The 19,570-nt window shown below is 42.5% G+C and overlaps 1 pseudogene; it reads left to right on the forward strand.

Annotated features, from left to right (window-relative positions):
• Positions 1-18,319, forward strand: part of LOC139550832 (centrosome and spindle pole-associated protein 1-like) — a 34,869-nt pseudogene extending 16,550 nt beyond the window's left edge.
• The last annotated feature ends 1,251 nt before the right edge of the window (positions 18,320-19,570 follow it).

Consider the following 19,570-nt stretch of genomic DNA (forward strand, 5'->3'; position numbering starts at 1 on the left):
ACACAATATCAACCTCTACTCACTGTCTAGACTCAATATCAACCTCTACTCACTGTCCTCAGACTCGATATCAACCTCTACTCACTGTCTAGACTCAATATCAACCTCTACTCACTGTCCACAGACACATTATCAACCTCTACTCACTGTCCACAGACACAATATCAACCTCTACTCACTGTCCACAGACACAATATCAACCTCTACTCACTGTCCACAGACACAATATCAACCTCTACTCACTGTCCACAGACACACTATCAACCTCTACTCACTGTCTAGACTCAATATCAACCTCTACTCACTGTCCTCAGACTCAATATCAACCTCTACTCACTGTCCTCAGACTCAATATCAACCTCTACTCACTGTCTAGACTCAATATCAACCTCTACTCACTGTCCACAGACACATTATCAACCTCTACTCACTGTCCACAGACACAATATCAACCTCTACTCACTGTCTAGACTCAATATCAACCTCTACTCACTGTCCACAGACACACTATCAACCTCTACTCACTGTCTAGACACATTATCAACCTCTACTCACTGTCCTCAGACACACTATCAACCTCTACTCACTGTCTAGACTCAATATCAACCTCTACTCACTGTCTAGACTCAATATCAACCTCTACTCACTGTCTAGACTCAATATCAACCTCTACTCACTGTCCACAGACACATTATCAACCTCTACTCACTGTCCACAGACACATTATCATTCTCTACTCACTGTCCACAGACACAATATCAACCTCTACTCACTGTCTAGACTCAATATCAACCTCTACTCACTGTCCACAGACACACTATCAACCTCTACTCACTGTCCACAGACACACTATCAACCTCTACTCACTGTCTAGACTCATTATCAACCTCTACTCACTGTCCACAGACACACTATCAACCTCTACTCACTGTCTAGACTCAATATCAACCTCTACTCACTGTCTAGACTCAATATCAACCTCTACTCACTGTCTAGACTCTATCAACCTCTACTCACTGTCTAGACTCAATATGAACCTCTACTCACTGTCCACAGACACATTATCAACCTCTACTCACTGTCCACAGACACAATATCAACCTCTACTCACTGTCTAGACTCAATATCAACCTCTACTCATATCAACCTCTACTCACTGTCCACAGACACATTATCAACCTCTACTCACTGTCCTCAGACTCAATATCAACCTCTACTCACTGTCCACAGACTCAATATCAACCTCTACTCACTGTCCTCAGACTCAATATCAACCTCTACTCACTGTCCACAGACACAATATCAACCTCTACTCACTGTCCTCAGACTCAATATCAACCTCTACTCACTGTCCACAGACTCAATATCAACCTCTACTCACTGTCCTCAGACACAATATCAACCTCTACTCACTGTCCTCAGACACAATATCAACCTCTACTCACTGTCCACAGACTCAATATCAACCTCTACTCACTGTCTAGACACATTATCAACCTCTACTCACTGTCTAGACTCAATATCAACCTCTACTCACTGTCCTCAGACACAATATCAACCTCTACTCACTGTCCACAGACTCAATATCAACCTCTACTCACTGTCCTCAGACACAATATCAACCTCTACTCACTGTCCTCAGACACAATATCAATCTCTACTCACTGTCTAGACACAATATCAACCTCTACTCACTGTCCTCAGACTCAATATCAATCTCTACTCACTGTCTAGACTCAATATCAACCTCTACTCACTGTCTAGACTCAATATCAACCTCTACTCACTGTCTAGACTCAATATCAACCTCTACTCACTGTCTAGACTCAATATCAACCTCTACTCACTGTCTAGACACAATATCAACCTCTACTCAATGTCCTCAGACACAATATCAACCTCTACTCACTGTCTAGACTCAATATCAACCTCTACTCACTGTCCTCAGACACAATATCAACCTCTACTCACTGTCTAGACTCAATATCAACCTCTACTCACTGTCCTCAGACTCAATATCAACCTCTACTCACTGTCTAGACTCAATATCAACCTCTACTCACTGTCTAGACTCAATATCAACCTCTACTCACTGTCTAGACTCAATATCAACCTCTACTCACTGTCTAGACTCAATATCAACCTCTACTCACTGTCTAGACACAATATCAACCTCTACTCACTGTCTAGACACAATATCAACCTCTACTCAATGTCCTCAGACACAATATCAACCTCTACTCACTGTCTAGACTCAATATCAACCTCTACTCACTGTCCACAGACACAATATCATTCTCTACTCACTGTCTAGACTCAATATCAACCTCTACTCACTGTCCTCAGACTCAATATCAACCTCTACTCACTGTCTAGACTCAATATCAACCTCTACTCACTGTCCACAGACACATTATCAACCTCTACTCACTGTCCACAGACACAATATCAACCTCTACTCACTGTCCACAGACACAATATCAACCTCTACTCACTGTCTAGACTCAATATCAACTTCTACTCACTGTCCACAGACACACTATCAACCTCTACTCACTGTCTAGACTCAATATCAACCTCTACTCACTGTCTAGACTCAATATCAACCTCTACTCACTGTCTAGACTCAATATCAACCTCTACTCACTGTCCACAGACACATTATCAACCTCTACTCACTGTCCTCAGACACACTATCAAACTCTACTCACTGTCTAGACTCAATATCAACCTCTACTCACTGTCTAGACTCAATATCAACCTCTACTCACTGTCTAGACTCAATATCAACCTCTACTCACTGTCCACAGACACATTATCAACCTCTACTCACTGTCCACAGACACAATATCAACCTCTACTCACTGTCCACAGACACAATATCAACCTCTACTCACTGTCTAGACTCAATATCAACCTCTACTCACTGTCCACAGACACACTATCAACCTCTACTCACTGTCTAGACTCATTATCAACCTCTACTCACTGTCTAGACTCAATATCAACCTCTACTCACTGTCTAGACACATTATCAACCTCTACTCACTGTCCACAGCCTCAATATCAACCTCTACTCACTGTCCTCAGACACAATATCAACCTCTACTCACTGTCCACAGACTCAATATCAACCTCTACTCACTGTCCTCAGACACAATATCAACCTCTACTCACTGTCCACAGACACACTATCAACCTCTACTCACTGTCTAGACTCAATATCAACCTCTACTCACTGTCTAGACTCAATATCAACCTCTACTCACTGTCTAGACTCAATATCAACCTCTACTCACTGTCCACAGACACACTATCAACCTCTACTCACTGTCCACAGACACAATATCAACCTCTACTCACTGTCTAGACTCAATATCAACCTCTACTCACTGTCCTCAGACTCAATATCAACCTCTACTCACTGTCCTCAGACACAATATCAACCTCTACTCACTGTCTAGACTCAATATCAACCTCTACTCACTGTCCACAGACTCAATATCAACCTCTACTCACTGTCCTCAGACACAATATCAATCTCTACTCACTGTCCACAGACTCAATATCAACCTCTACTCACTGTCTAGACACATTATCAACCTCTACTCACTGTCCACAGACTCAATATCAACCTCTACTCACTGTCTAGACTCAATATCAACCTCTACTCACTGTCCACAGACTCAATATCAACCTCTACTCACTGTCCTCAGACTCAATATCAACCTCTACTCACTGTCTAGACACATTATCAACCTCTACTCACTGTCCACAGCCTCAATATCAACCTCTACTCACTGTCCTCAGACACAATATCAACCTCTACTCACTGTCCTCAGACACAATATCAACCTCTACTCACTGTCCACAGACTCAATATCAACCTCTACTCACTGTCCTCAGACACAATATCAACCTCTACTCACTGTCCACAGACTCAATATCAACCTCTACTCACTGTCCACAGCCTCAATATCAACCTCTACTCACTGTCCTCAGACACAATATCAATCTCTACTCACTGTCTAGACACAATATCAACCTCTACTCACTGTCCTCAGACTCAATATCAACCTCTACTCACTGTCTAGACTCAATATCAACCTCTACTCACTGTCTAGACTCAATATCAACCTCTACTCACTGTCTAGACTCAATATCAATCTCTACTCACTGTCTAGACTCAATATCAACCTCTACTCACTGTCTAGACACATGATCAACCTCTACTCACTGTCCACAGCCTCAATATCAACCTCTACTCACTGTCCTCAGACACAATATCAACCTCTACTCACTGTCCTCAGACACAATATCAACCTCTACTCACTGTCCTCAGACTCAATATCAACCTCTACTCACTGTCTAGACTCAATATCAACCTCTACTCACTGTCCTCAGACACAATATCAACCTCTACTCACTGTCTAGACTCAATATCAACCTCTACTCACTGTCCTCAGACTCAATATCAACCTCTACTCACTGTCTAGACACATTATCAACCTCTACTCACTGTCCACAGACTCAATATCAACCTCTACTCACTGTCTAGACTCAAAATCAACCTCTACTCACTGTCCACAGACTCAATATTAATCTCTACTCACTGTCCTCAGACTCAATATCAACCTCTACTCACTGTCTAGACACATTATCATCCTCTACTCACTGTCCACAGCCTCAATATCAACCTCTACTCACTGTCCTCAGACACAATATCAACCTCTACTCACTGTCCTCAGACACAATATCAATCTCTACTCACTGTCTAGACACAATATCAACCTCTACTCACTGTCCTCAGACTCAATATCAACCTCTACTCACTGTCTAGACTCAATATCAACCTCTACTCACTGTCCTCAGACTCAATATCAACCTCTACTCACTGTCTAGACTCTATCAACCTCTACTCACTGTCCTCAGACTCAATATCAACCTCTAGTCACTGTCTAGACTCAATATCAACCTCTACTCACTGTCTAGACTCAATATCAACCTCTACTCACTGTCTAGACTCAATATCAACCTCTACTCACTGTCTAGACACAATATCAACCTCTACTCAATGTCCTCAGACACAATATCAACCTCTACTCACTGTCCTCAGACTCAATATCAACCTCTACTCACTGTCTAGACTCAATATCAACCTCTACTCACTGTCCTCAGACACAATATCAACCTCTACTCACTGTCTAGACTCAATATCAACCTCTACTCACTGTCCTCAGACTCAATATCAACCTCTACTCACTGTCTAGACTCAATATCAACCTCTACTCACTGTCCACAGACACAATATCAACCTCTACTCACTGTCTAGACTCAATATCAACCTCTACCAACTGTCCACAGACACACTATCAACCTCTACTCACTGTCTAGACTCAATATCAACCTCTACTCACTGTCCTCAGACTCAATATCAACCTCTACTCACTGTCTAGACTCAATATCAACCTCTACTCACTGTCCACAGACACATTATCAACCTCTACTCACTGTCCACAGACACAATATCAACCTCTACTCACTGTCCACAGACACAATATCAACCTCTACTCACTGTCTAGACTCAATATCAACCTCTACTCACTGTCTAGACTCAATATCAACCTCTACTCACTGTCTAGACTCAATATCAACCTCTACTCACTGTCTAGACTCAATATCAACTTCTACTCACTGTCCACAGACACACTATCAACCTCTACTCACTGTCTAGACTCAATATCAACCTCTACTCACTGTCTAGACTCAATATCAACCTCTACTCACTGTCTAGACTCAATATCAACCTCTACTCACTGTCCACAGACACATTATCAACCTCTACTCACTGTCCTCAGACACACTATCAAACTCTACTCACTGTCCACAGACACAATATCAACCTCTACTCACTGTCTAGACTCAATATCAACCTCTACTCACTGTCCACAGACACACTATCAACCTCTACTCACTGTCTAGACTCATTATCAACCTCTACTCACTGTCTAGACTCAATATCAACCTCTACTCACTGTCTAGACTCAATATCAACCTCTACTCACTGTCCACAGACACACTATCAACCTCTACTCACTGTCCTCAGACACAATATCAACCTCTACTCACTGTCTAGACTCAATATCAACCTCTACTCACTGTCTAGACTCAATATCAACCTCTACTCACTGTCTAGACTCAATATCAACCTCTACTCACTGTCTAGACTCAATATCAACCTCTACTCACTGTCCTCAGACTCAATATCAACCTCTACTCACTGTCTAGACTCAATATCAACCTCTACTCACTGTCCTCAGACACAATATCAACCTCTACTCACTGTCTAGACTCAATATCAACCTCTACTCACTGTCCACAGACACAATATCAACCTCTACTCACTGTCTAGACTCAATATCAACCTCTACTCACTGTCCTCAGACTCAATATCAACCTCTACTCACTGTCTAGACTCAATATCAACCTCTACTCACTGTCCACAGACACATTATCAACCTCTACTCACTGTCCACAGACACAATATCAACCTCTACTCACTGTCCACAGACACAATATCAACCTCTACTCACTGTCTAGACTCAATATCAACTTCTACTCACTGTCCACAGACACACTATCAACCTCTACTCACTGTCCACAGACACACTATCAACCTCTACTCACTGTCTAGACTCAATATCAACCTCTACTCACTGTCTAGACTCAATATCAACCTCTACTCACTGTCCACAGACACATTATCAACCTCTACTCACTGTCCACAGACACACTATCAACCTCTACTCACTGTCTAGACTCAATATCAACCTCTACTCACTGTCTAGACTCAATATCAACCTCTACTCACTGTCCACAGACACATTATCAACCTCTACTCACTGTCCTCAGACACACTATCAAACTCTACTCACTGTCTAGACTCAATATCAACCTCTACTCACTGTCTAGACTCAATATCAACCTCTACTCACTGTCTAGACTCAATATCAACCTCTACTCACTGTCCACAGACACATTATCAACCTCTACTCACTGTCCACAGACACAATATCAACCTCTACTCACTGTCCACAGACACAATATCAACCTCTACTCACTGTCTAGACTCAATATCAACCTCTACTCACTGTCCACAGACACACTATCAACCTCTACTCACTGTCTAGACTCATTATCAACCTCTACTCACTGTCTAGACTCAATATCAACCTCTACTCACTGTCTAGACACATTATCAACCTCTACTCACTGTCCACAGACTCAATATCAACCTCTACTCACTGTCCTCAGACACAATATCAACCTCTACTCACTGTCCACAGACACACTATCAACCTCTACTCACTGTCTAGACTCAATATCAACCTCTACTCACTGTCTAGACTCAATATCAACCTCTACTCACTGTCTAGACTCAATATCAACCTCTACTCACTGTCTAGACTCAATATCAACCTCTACTCACTGTCCACAGACACACTATCAACCTCTACTCACTGTCCACAGACACAATATCAACCTCTACTCACTGTCTAGACTCAATATCAACCTCTACTCACTGTCCTCAGACACAATATCAACCTCTACTCACTGTCTAGACACATTATCATCCTCTACTCACTGTCCACAGCCTCAATATCAACCTCTACTCACTGTCCTCAGACACAATATCAACCTCTACTCACTGTCCTCAGACACAATATCAATCTCTACTCACTGTCCTCAGACTCAACCTCTACTCACTGTCTAGACACAATATCAACCTCTACTCACTGTCTAGACTCAATATCAACCTTTACTCACTGTCTAGACTCAATATCAACCTCTAGTCACTGTCTAGACTCAATATCAACCTCTACTCACTGTCTAGACTCAATATCAACCTCTACTCACTGTCTAGACTCAATATCAACCTCTACTCACTGTCTAGACACAATATCAACCTCTACTCAATGTCCTCAGACACAATATCAACCTCTACTCACTGTCCTCAGACTCAATATCAACCTCTACTCACTGTCTAGACTCTATCAACCTCTACTCACTGTCCTCAGACTCAATATCAACCTCTAGTCACTGTCTAGACTCAATATCAACCTCTACTCACTGTCTAGACTCAATATCAACCTCTACTCACTGTCTAGACTCAATATCAACCTCTACTCACTGTCTAGACACAATATCAACCTCTACTCAATGTCCTCAGACACAATATCAACCTCTACTCACTGTCCTCAGACTCAATATCAACCTCTACTCACTGTCTAGACTCTATCAACCTCTACTCACTGTCCTCAGACTCAATATCAACCTCTACTCACTGTCTAGACTCAATATCAACCTCTACTCACTGTCCACAGACACAATATCAACCTTTACTCACTGTCTAGACTCAATATCAACCTCTACCAACTGTCCACAGACACACTATCAACCTCTACTCACTGTCTAGACTCAATATCAACCTCTACTCACTGTCCACAGACACAATATCAACCTCTACTCACTGTCTAGACTCAATATCAACCTCTACTCACTGTCTAGACTCAATATCAACCTCTACTCACTGTCTAGACTCAATATCAACCTCTACTCACTGTCTAGACACAATATCAACCTCTACTCAATGTCCTCAGACACAATATCAACCTCTACTCACTGTCTAGACTCAATATCAACCTCTACTCACTGTCCTCAGACACAATATCAACCTCTACTCACTGTCTAGACTCAATATCAACCTCTACTCACTGTCCTCAGACTCAATTTCAACCTCTACTCACTGTCTAGACTCAATATCAACCTCTACTCACTGTCCACAGACACAATATCATTCTCTACTCACTGTCTAGACTCAATATCAACCTCTACTCACTGTCCTCAGACTCAATATCAACCTCTACTCACTGTCTAGACTCAATATCAACCTCTACTCACTGTCCACAGACACATTATCAACCTCTACTCACTGTCCACAGACACAATATCAACCTCTACTCACTGTCCACAGACACAATATCAACCTCTACTCACTGTCTAGACTCAATATCAACTTCTACTCACTGTCCACAGACACACTATCAACCTCTACTCACTGTCCACAGACACACTATCAACCTCTACTCACTGTCTAGACTCAATATCAACCTCTACTCACTGTCTAGACTCAATATCAACCTCTACTCACTGTCCACAGACACATTATCAACCTCTACTCACTGTCCACAGACACACTATCAACCTCTACTCACTGTCTAGACTCAATATCAACCTCTACTCACTGTCTAGACTCAATATCAACCTCTACTCACTGTCCACAGACACATTATCAACCTCTACTCACTGTCCTCAGACACACTATCAAACTCTACTCACTGTCTAGACTCAATATCAACCTCTACTCACTGTCTAGACTCAATATCAACCTCTACTCACTGTCCACAGACACATTATCAACCTCTACTCACTGTCCACAGACACAATATCAACCTCTACTCACTGTCCACAGACACAATATCAACCTCTACTCACTGTCTAGACTCAATATCAACCTCTACTCACTGTCCACAGACACACTATCAACCTCTACTCACTGTCTAGACTCATTATCAACCTCTACTCACTGTCTAGACTCAATATCAACCTCTACTCACTGTCTAGACACATTATCAACCTCTACTCACTGTCCTCAGACACAATATCAACCTCTACTCACTGTCCACAGACTCAATATCAACCTCTACTCACTGTCCTCAGACACAATATCAACCTCTACTCACTGTCCACAGACACACTATCAACCTCTACTCACTGTCTAGACTCAATATCAACCTCTACTCACTGTCTAGACTCAATATCAACCTCTACTCACTGTCTAGACTCAATATCAACCTCTACTCACTGTCTAGACTCAATATCAACCTCTACTCACTGTCTAGACTCAATATCAACCTCTACTCACTGTCTAGACTCAATATCAACCTCTACTCACTGTCTAGACTCAATATCAACCTCTACTCACTGTCCACAGACACACTATCAACCTCTACTCACTGTCCACAGACACAATATCAACCTCTACTCACTGTCTAGACTCAATATCAACCTCTACTCACTGTCCTCAGACACAATATCAACCTCTACTCACTGTCTAGACACATTATCATCCTCTACTCACTGTCCACAGCCTCAATATCAACCTCTACTCACTGTCCTCAGACACAATATCAACCTCTACTCACTGTCCTCAGACACAATATCAATCTCTACTCACTGTCTAGACACAATATCAACCTCTACTCACTGTCCTCAGACTCAATATCAACCTCTACTCACTGTCTAGACTCAATATCAACCTTTACTCACTGTCTAGACTCAATATCAACCTCTAGTCACTGTCTAGACTCAATATCAACCTCTACTCACTGTCTAGACTCAATATCAACCTCTACTCACTGTCTAGACTCAATATCAACCTCTACTCACTGTCTAGACACAATATCAACCTCTACTCAATGTCCTCAGACACAATATCAACCTCTACTCACTGTCCTCAGACTCAATATCAACCTCTACTCACTGTCTAGACTCTATCAACCTCTACTCACTGTCCTCAGACTCAATATCAACCTCTACTCACTGTCTAGACTCAATATCAACCTCTACTCACTGTCCACAGACACAATATCAACCTTTACTCACTGTCTAGACTCAATATCAACCTCTACCAACTGTCCACAGACACACTATCAACCTCTACTCACTGTCCTCAGACTCAATATCAACCTCTACTCACTGTCTAGACTCAATATCAACCTCTACTCACTGTCCACAGACACATTATCAACCTCTACTCACTGTCCACAGACACAATATCAACCTCTACTCACTGTCCACAGACACAATATCAACCTCTACTCACTGTCTAGACTCAATATCAACCTCTACTCACTGTCTAGACTCAATATCAACCTCTACTCACTGTCTAGACTCAATATCAACCTCTACTCACTGTCTAGACTCAATATCAACCTCTACTCACTGTCCACAGACACATTATCAACCTCTACTCACTGTCCTCAGACACACTATCAAACTCTACTCACTGTCCACAGACACAATATCAACCTCTACTCACTGTCTAGACTCAATATCAACCTCTACTCACTGTCCACAGACACACTATCAACCTCTACTCACTGTCTAGACTCATTATCAACCTCTACTCACTGTCTAGACTCAATATCAACCTCTACTCACTGTCTAGACTCAATATCAACCTCTACTCACTGTCCACAGACACACTATCAACCTCTACTCACTGTCCTCAGACACAATATCAACCTCTACTCACTGTCTAGACTCAATATCAACCTCTACTCACTGTCTAGACTCAATATCAACCTCTACTCACTGTCTAGACTCAATATCAACCTCTACTCACTGTCTAGACTCAATATCAACCTCTACTCACTGTCTAGACTCAATATCAACCTCTACTCACTGTCCACAGACTCAATATCAACCTCTACTCACTGTCTAGACTCAATATCAACCTCTACTCACTGTCCACAGCCTCAATATCAACCTATACTCACTGTCCACAGCCTCAATATCAACCTCTACTCACTGTCCACAGCCTCAATATCAACCTCTACTCACTGTCCTCAGACACAATATCAACCTCTACTCACTGTCCACAGACACAATATCAACCTCTACTCACTGTCCACAGACTCAATATCAACCTCTACTCACTGTCTAGACTCAATATCAACCTCTACTCACTGTCTAGACTCAATATCAACCTCTACTCACTGTCCTCAGACACAATATCAACCTCTACTCACTGTCCTCAGACACAATATCAACCTCTACTCACTGTCCTCAGACACAATATCAACCTCTACTCACTGTCCACAGACACAATATCAACCTCTACTCACTGTCCACAGACTCAATATCAACCTCTACTCACTGTCCTCAGACTCAATATCAACCTCTACTCACTGTCTAGACTCAATATCAACCTCTACTCACTGTCCACAGACACATTATCAACCTCTACTCACTGTCCACAGACACAATATCAACCTCTACTCACTGTCTAGACTCAATATCAACCTCTACTCACTGTCCTCAGACACAATATCAACCTCTACTCACTGTCCTCAGACTCAATATCAACCTCTACTCACTGTCTAGACTCAATATCAACCTCTACTCACTGTCTAGACTCAATATCAACCTCTACTCACTGTCCACAGACTCAATATCAACCTCTACTCACTGTCCTCAGACACAATATCAATCTCTACTCACTGTCCTCAGACACAATATCAACCTCTACTCACTGTCTAGACTCAATATCAACCTCTACTCACTGTCTAGACTCAATATCAACCTCTACTCACTGTCTAGACTCAATATCAACCTCTACTCACTGTCCACAGACTCAATATCAACCTCTACTCACTGTCTAGACTCAATATCAACCTCTACTCACTGTCCACAGCCTCAATATCAACCTCTACTCACTGTCCACAGCCTCAATATCAACCTCACTGCTCAGTGCCTAAACACTCACTATTAAATCATCATTGATCACCGACCCGTTGACTGCTCTATCAATAACTAACTTATCAGGCCTTGTAAGGGGTTTAAATCATTTGTCTTTGCATTTTACAGATTGTTTTGACCTGTCACCACCCCAGCAACAAAACCATTATTTGGTGAGTTTATACTGACCAGTTCATTTACTAGTGCACTGAACCACGTACAGTGTTTTATTTGCTGTACAGCTTGTGTGTGTGTGTGTCACTAAGCCTGTACACTGTTCTCCCCAGAGGAATGCAGTGGGGGATCCTATGAGAGGTTCCCTGTTGGAGTCTGACAGTGCCTTCATTGGTAGGCCCCTTGTGGTTCACTACTATCCCTGTGTAGTAAGGGAAGGTGTGCGTTGGGAATAACACATGGTGTGCATCCCAAATGGCACTCTATTTCCCAAATAGTGCACTACTTTTGACCGGCGGTCTATGGGCTCTGGTCAAAAGTAGTGCACTATATAGGGAATACGGTGCCATTTGGGACACCCCCCAGTTTTTGTAAGGGAAAGAGTGTCTTGAGAATCACACCACTAACTAGAGTACCAGTCACAAGTTGGGACACCTGCTCATTCAAGGGTTTTACTATTCTCTACATTGTAGAATAATGGCGAAGACATCAAAACTATGAAATAACACATGGAATCATGGAGTAACCAAAAAAATCGAAATATATTTTAGGTTCTTCTGAGTAGCCACCCTTTGCCTTGATGACAGCTTTGCACACTCTTGGCATTCTCTAAACCAGCTTCATGAGGAATGTCTTGAAGGAGTTCCCACAGATGCTGAGCACTTGGTGGCTGCTTTTCCTTCACTCTGTGGTCCAACTCATCCCAAACTCTCTCAATTGGGTTGAGGTCGGGTCATCTGATACAGCACTCCATCACTCTCCTTGGTTAAATAGCGCTTGCACAGCCTGGAGGTGTGTTTTGGGTCATTGTCCTGTTGAAGAAAAACAAATGATAGTCCCACTAAGCGCAAACCATATGGGATGGTGTATCGCTACAGAATGCTGTGGTAGCCATGCTGGTTAAGTGTGCCTTGAATTCAAAATAAATCAGTGTCACCACCTCCTCCATGCTTCACGGTGGGAACCACACATGCGGAGATCTGTTCACCTACTCTGCGTCTCACAAAGACATGGTAGTTGGAACCAAAATTCTCCAATTTGGACTCATCAGAACAATGGAAAGATTTCCACCGGTCTAATGTCCATTGCTCGTGTTTCTTGGCCCAAGCAAGTCTCTTCTTCTTTTTGGTGTCCTTTAGTGGTGGTTTCTTTGCAGCAATTCGACCATGAAGGCCTGATTCACGCAGTCTCCTCTGAACAGTTGATATGTGTCTGTTACTTGAACTCTGAAGCATTTATTTGGGCTGCAATTTCTGAGGGTGGTAACTCTAATGAACTTATCCTCTGCAGCAGAGGTAACTCTGGGTCTTCCTTTCCTGTGGCGGTCCTCATGAGAGCCAGTTTCATCCTAGCACTTGATGGTTTTTGTGACTGCACATTTTTCCGAATTGACTGACCTTCATGTCTTAAAGTAATGATGGACTGTCGTTTCTCTTTGCTTATTTGAGCTATTGTTGCCATAACACAACTGATTTTAGAAGGAAAGAAATTCCACAAGTTAACTTTGAACAAGACATACCTGTTAATTGAAATGCATTCCAGGTGACTACCTCATGAAGCTGGTTTAGAGAATGCCAGAGTGTGCAAAGCTGTCATTTTTATTTTTATTTAACCAGGCAAGTTAGTTAAGAACAAATTCTTATTTACAATGACGGCCTAACAAAAGGCAAAAGGCCTCCTGCGGGGACGGGGGCCTGGGATTTAAAAAAAAATCTATATAAATACAATATAAATATAGGACAAAACACACAACACTACATAGTTGGTGACAGGCAGTGGCTGAGACAGAAGATTTCTGACTTTATACACTGCACACTTTGCGAGAGGTAGTTAGCAAACCAGGCCAAAGACCCCTCAGACACCAATACTCCTTAGCCGGCCCACAAGAATGGAATAGTCTACTGTATCAAAAGCTTTGGCTAAGTCAATAAAAATAGCAGCACAATATTGCTTAGAATCAAGGGCAATGGTGACATCATTGAAGACCTTTAAGGTTGCAGTGACACATCCATAACCTGAGAGGAAACCAGATTGCATACCAGAGAGAATACTATAGACATCAAAAAAGCCAGTCAGATGATTATTGACAAGCTTCCCAACACTTTTGATAAACAGAGCAAAATAGAAATAGGCCTATAACAGTTAGGATCAGCTTGATCTCCCCCTTTAAATAAAGGACGAACTGTGGCTGCCTTCCAAGCAATGGGAACCTCCCCAGAAAGGAGAGACAGGTTAAAAAGGTTGGAGATAGGCTTGGCGATGATAGGGGCAGCAACCTTAAAGAAGAAAGGGTCTAACCAGATGGAGGTTTTTTGGGGTCAAGTTTAAGGAGCTCCTTTAGCACCTCGGACTCAGTGACTGCCTGCATGGAGACACTTTGTAGCGGGGCAGGGGAAAAAGAGGGAGAAGCATCGGGGATAGTCACATTAGAAGGGGTGGGAGATGAGGAAATGTTGGACGGGCAATTAAGTCAAATAGGAATCCTGACTTAATGAGTGATTAAAGAGCTCAGCCATGTGCTTCTTGTCAGTAACAACCACATCAACAACATTAAGGGACATGGGCAGCTGTGAGGAGGAAGGTTTATTCTCCAGATCTTTAACCGTTTTCCAGAACTTCTTTGGGTTAGACCCACAGAGAGAGAACTGCTCCTTAAAGTAACTAACTTTGGCCTTCCGGATAGACTGAGTACACTTATTTCTTTCCCTGAACGAGAGCCAGTCAGCCTGAGTATGCCGAGCCTTTCGCTAAATGCAACTCTTGAGGTGGAGTAACTCTGCAAGATCACGGTCGAACCAGGGGCTGAACCTGTTTTTAATTCTCATTTTCTTTATGGGGGTGTGTTTGTTAACAATACCACTGAAAATATCAAAAAAGAAGGTCCAAGCGTCTTCGACAGAGGGGATCAAGCTGATTCTATACCATTTTAGAGGCCAGTTCATGAAGGAAGGCTTGCTCATTAAAGTTTTTTAGCAAGTGTCTATGACAAATCAGGACAGGTCGTTTCACCGAGCAGCCATTACGAACACAGGCTTTAAAACAGTGATCACCAAGGTCATTACAGAAAACACCAGACTGATACCTATCAGGATTATATGTGAGGATAACATCGAGGAGAGTAGCCTTTTCTCAGTGTTTGGAGTCTTACTTTGTGGGATTGGTGATAATCTGAGGAAGATTTAGGGAGTCCCATTGCTTTAGGACTTGGTCAGGTGGTTTAAGCATGTCCCAGTTTAGGTCACCTAGCAGGACAAATTCAGACTTAGTATAAGGGGCCAGGAGAGAGATTAGGGCAGGTAGGGTACAGGCCGGTGCTGATGGAGGACGATAGCACCCAGCAACAATCAACAAAGAGCTATAAAACCAGCAAATCAAATCAATCAAATTGTTTGCGGACAGACTTGGTGGAGACAACTGAGCACTGAAGGTGATCCTTGGTAAAGATTGCCACTCCCCCACCTTTGGAAGATCTGTCTTACCGAAAAAGGTTATAACAAGAAAAGTTAACATCAGTATTCAAAACACTCTTTCTTAACCACGTCTCATTAGTGACCAACACATTTCCAGATATCATCAACAGTAATACAATCAAGGCACGGCATAGTACAGGGAGAGCTCTGCAGTGCTGATTTGACATCTGAATGTGCAAAGGGTGGCTACATTGCATCAATGCAAAGGGTAGTTACTTTAAAGAATCTGAAATAAACAAATAAAAATATATTTTATAACACTTTTTGGGTTACTACATGATTCCATGTGTTTTATTTCATAGTTTTGATGTCTTCAATATTATTCTACAATGTAGAAAATAGTAAAAATGTAAGAAACTTTTGACTGGTACTGTATATTTAATCAGTGATTTGTCTCCAGATCCCATGGGTGAAACCTTTCCAGTGCCCCCCACACCTGAGCAGAAGCCCCAGCTCTCAGCCAGGGAGAGGAGGAGGCTGGCCAAGAGGGCAGACCTGCACAATGTAAGTCCTCTAACAGTCTCAAATAGTTCAGTTCAGACTCTATCTGGGACCATATTCTCCTAGTGTCTCAGTGGGGGGTGTGGCTGATCTCAGATCACGCCCCTCCCATGTCCATGCAAACTTATCATGATCTAAAAGGAAAAACTGATCCTAATTCAGCACTGAGACGCTTGACACAAACAGCCCCTGATCCCTACATTGTGAATATGGCCTCACTTCTTAAATGAAGAGGCCAGTGGCAGCTCTTCATTGAAAATGCTATATTCCTCTACCGTCATCATATCTTGTGCTCTGGCTTGTTTAGGAGCGGGTGTGCTCCAGAGAGCCTGTGGACCAGCCAGAGAACTACTCCCACCAGTCCCAGTCTCAACACTGAGCAGCATGGCAGAGGGCATAACCACCATAGGACCAAGAGACTGCAGGCTATGAGCCACTACGGCCTCGGAACAGGTGGGTGAAGACCTTGGCCCTGGAAGATGGCAATGATTACATAGAGATAAAACCATAGAGGCTGTCATAGTGTGCCAGAATAGAACAATCTATATCTACCTGGAAGATCTCTCTATGAATGAGTATTAAGAAGATGATGGATGGGTTGTAGGTATCTCTTCACGGTTGCCCTCTTGTCCAGCAGACCTGTCTAGCGATGAAGATGCGTCTCCGCAGGTTTCCCCTCGTGCCCCAGGCTCAGTGGATATGGTTGCCATGGAGCCTTGGATCAGACCAGGCACCTCAGAGACTCTGATGCGCTTAATGACCGGTCAGACCCCACGAGGGGAGAGGCTGACCAGCAGAGTCTGCCGTCCAGGACTGGGAAAGCCCCTCTACCCTTCATAGCTAACCTTACACCCCCCCTCGGGTTGTACTATTGATATTACAGCTTTGTTAGACCTGACAGTTTTTCTGCGCAAAAATAATAACACAAGCATTGTGCAGACAAACTCAGTTGTATCACAAAATTAGTATTTTTTTGTATTGCAACTGTTGTCAAACGCTTTGTACATCAGCTGTACAACCGAGTGTTTAGGGGGCCTACATTTGTACACTGCCATCACTTGGCTTGATGCATCTACGTCAGTGGTCATGAAGACACAGTATCTCAACACAGAAGGATCATCTGCTTTAGCTTCTAGATTGATTTTGACTAACTTAGCCCTTTGCTTTTGTATCATGGTCTACCTCTGAAAATGCTTCTTGTTAATTTGCAATGCAGAATTAAGCTTCTTGTGAAAAACGCATAGATTGTACTTTCATGAAAAATATGCATATTGTCTTGAGAATGGTAGGCAACTCCATTCCTATAAGGACAGTGTGTGCAGGCATTTGCTCCAGTCAAGCACTATTGAAGTTGATTAGTTAAATCAGTTAAGCCTGGCCGTTGCCATCCTCTGAAAGGCGTATTAGAAAGTGATCTAGGGTTGCCTTAGCCTGATGTTCTGAACTGTTCCAAAGACTAATATTTATTCATGTTTTAAATTCATTGTATAATAATGGCACTACCTTTAATGTAAATTGTGTTAATGGCATGTTTTAAAATATTTGTGAAAATGTGACCTCATTTTCAACCTAATTAAATTATTTTAGATAAAGTTTTGTTCATTCTGTTCACCTGATAGCTGTTTAATTTGCATTCTGGAGCATGCGCCCAAGTCATAACAAGTAACTTAAATATTCAGTGAAAAAAGCCAAATAATCCTACAGGAAAATAGGGTCTCTTACAACAGCATAGTGATGTACCTGAAAATCGTCTGTCAACAAAGTTACTTCTATTGCATATCAATGCAGAGTTAAACCTTTGTACACTTGATTACCACCTGGAACATTCTCATTAGTCAGAGTTGATCTAACAAAAATTAATGTATAGCTCGTTCCCCAATGTAACTGACACTCAAGACACTTTAACCCAAACATTATCCTCAAAAATGTGCATCTTGATTTCACAGGTGGCTGAGTGGAGAACATCTCATAAAATTTGCCGGAACGGAGCAAATGGAATTTCAGACACCTGTAAACCATGTGTTTTCTGCTCCAGTCATTACCACGAGCCTGTTCTCTTTAAAGGTGCTTGATTCTCATAACCCAAGCTTTTTGAAAATGACCATACGTGTAGTGACAGTGCAGGTGAAATTATTTTGCAAATTCAAATTGTTTTAATTTAAATGTTACAGTATATACATAAAATGGAATGTTTACTCATTTTCATACATTAGTGTCATATTCCAAAAGACAAAACTAGAGCCATGGTAAGGATAAATTTAAGTGAGAAAATGCCAAGAGTGCTGAAAACGACAGGTTTTAGTATCTAACAATACTAAAAATCTGCTTTTCACATTCTGTTTCGCTTTAAATTAAATGTGAGCGCAGCAGTCTGATTGACCAGGCAAGCGAAACGCAGGTTCTTGCCTCAGTCTGTGCTTTGAGAGGCTAGTTAAGGATCATATCACCTCTACTTTAGCTGACACCCTAGACCCACTTCAGTTTGCTTATCGCCCCAATAGATCCACAGACGATACAATCGCCATTGCACTGCACATTGCCCTATCCCATCTGGACAAGAGGAATGCCATGTAAGAATGCTGTTCATTGACTATAGCTCAGCCTTCAACACCATAGTACCCACCAATCATATCATTAAGCTTGAGGCCCTGGGTCTCAACCCCGCCCTGTGCAATTGCGTCCTGGACTTCCTGACGGGCCAGCCCCCAGGTGGTGAAGGGAGGAAACAACACCTCCACTACACTGCTCCTCAACACAGGGGACCCACAAGGATGCGTGCTCAGCCCCCTCCTGTACTCCCTGTTCACCCATGACTGTGTGGCCACACACGCCTCCCTTAATCA

This window comes from Salvelinus alpinus, chromosome 23 (genome assembly GCF_045679555.1).
Source record: "Salvelinus alpinus chromosome 23, SLU_Salpinus.1, whole genome shotgun sequence".
Taxonomy (NCBI): domain Eukaryota; kingdom Metazoa; phylum Chordata; class Actinopteri; order Salmoniformes; family Salmonidae; genus Salvelinus; species Salvelinus alpinus.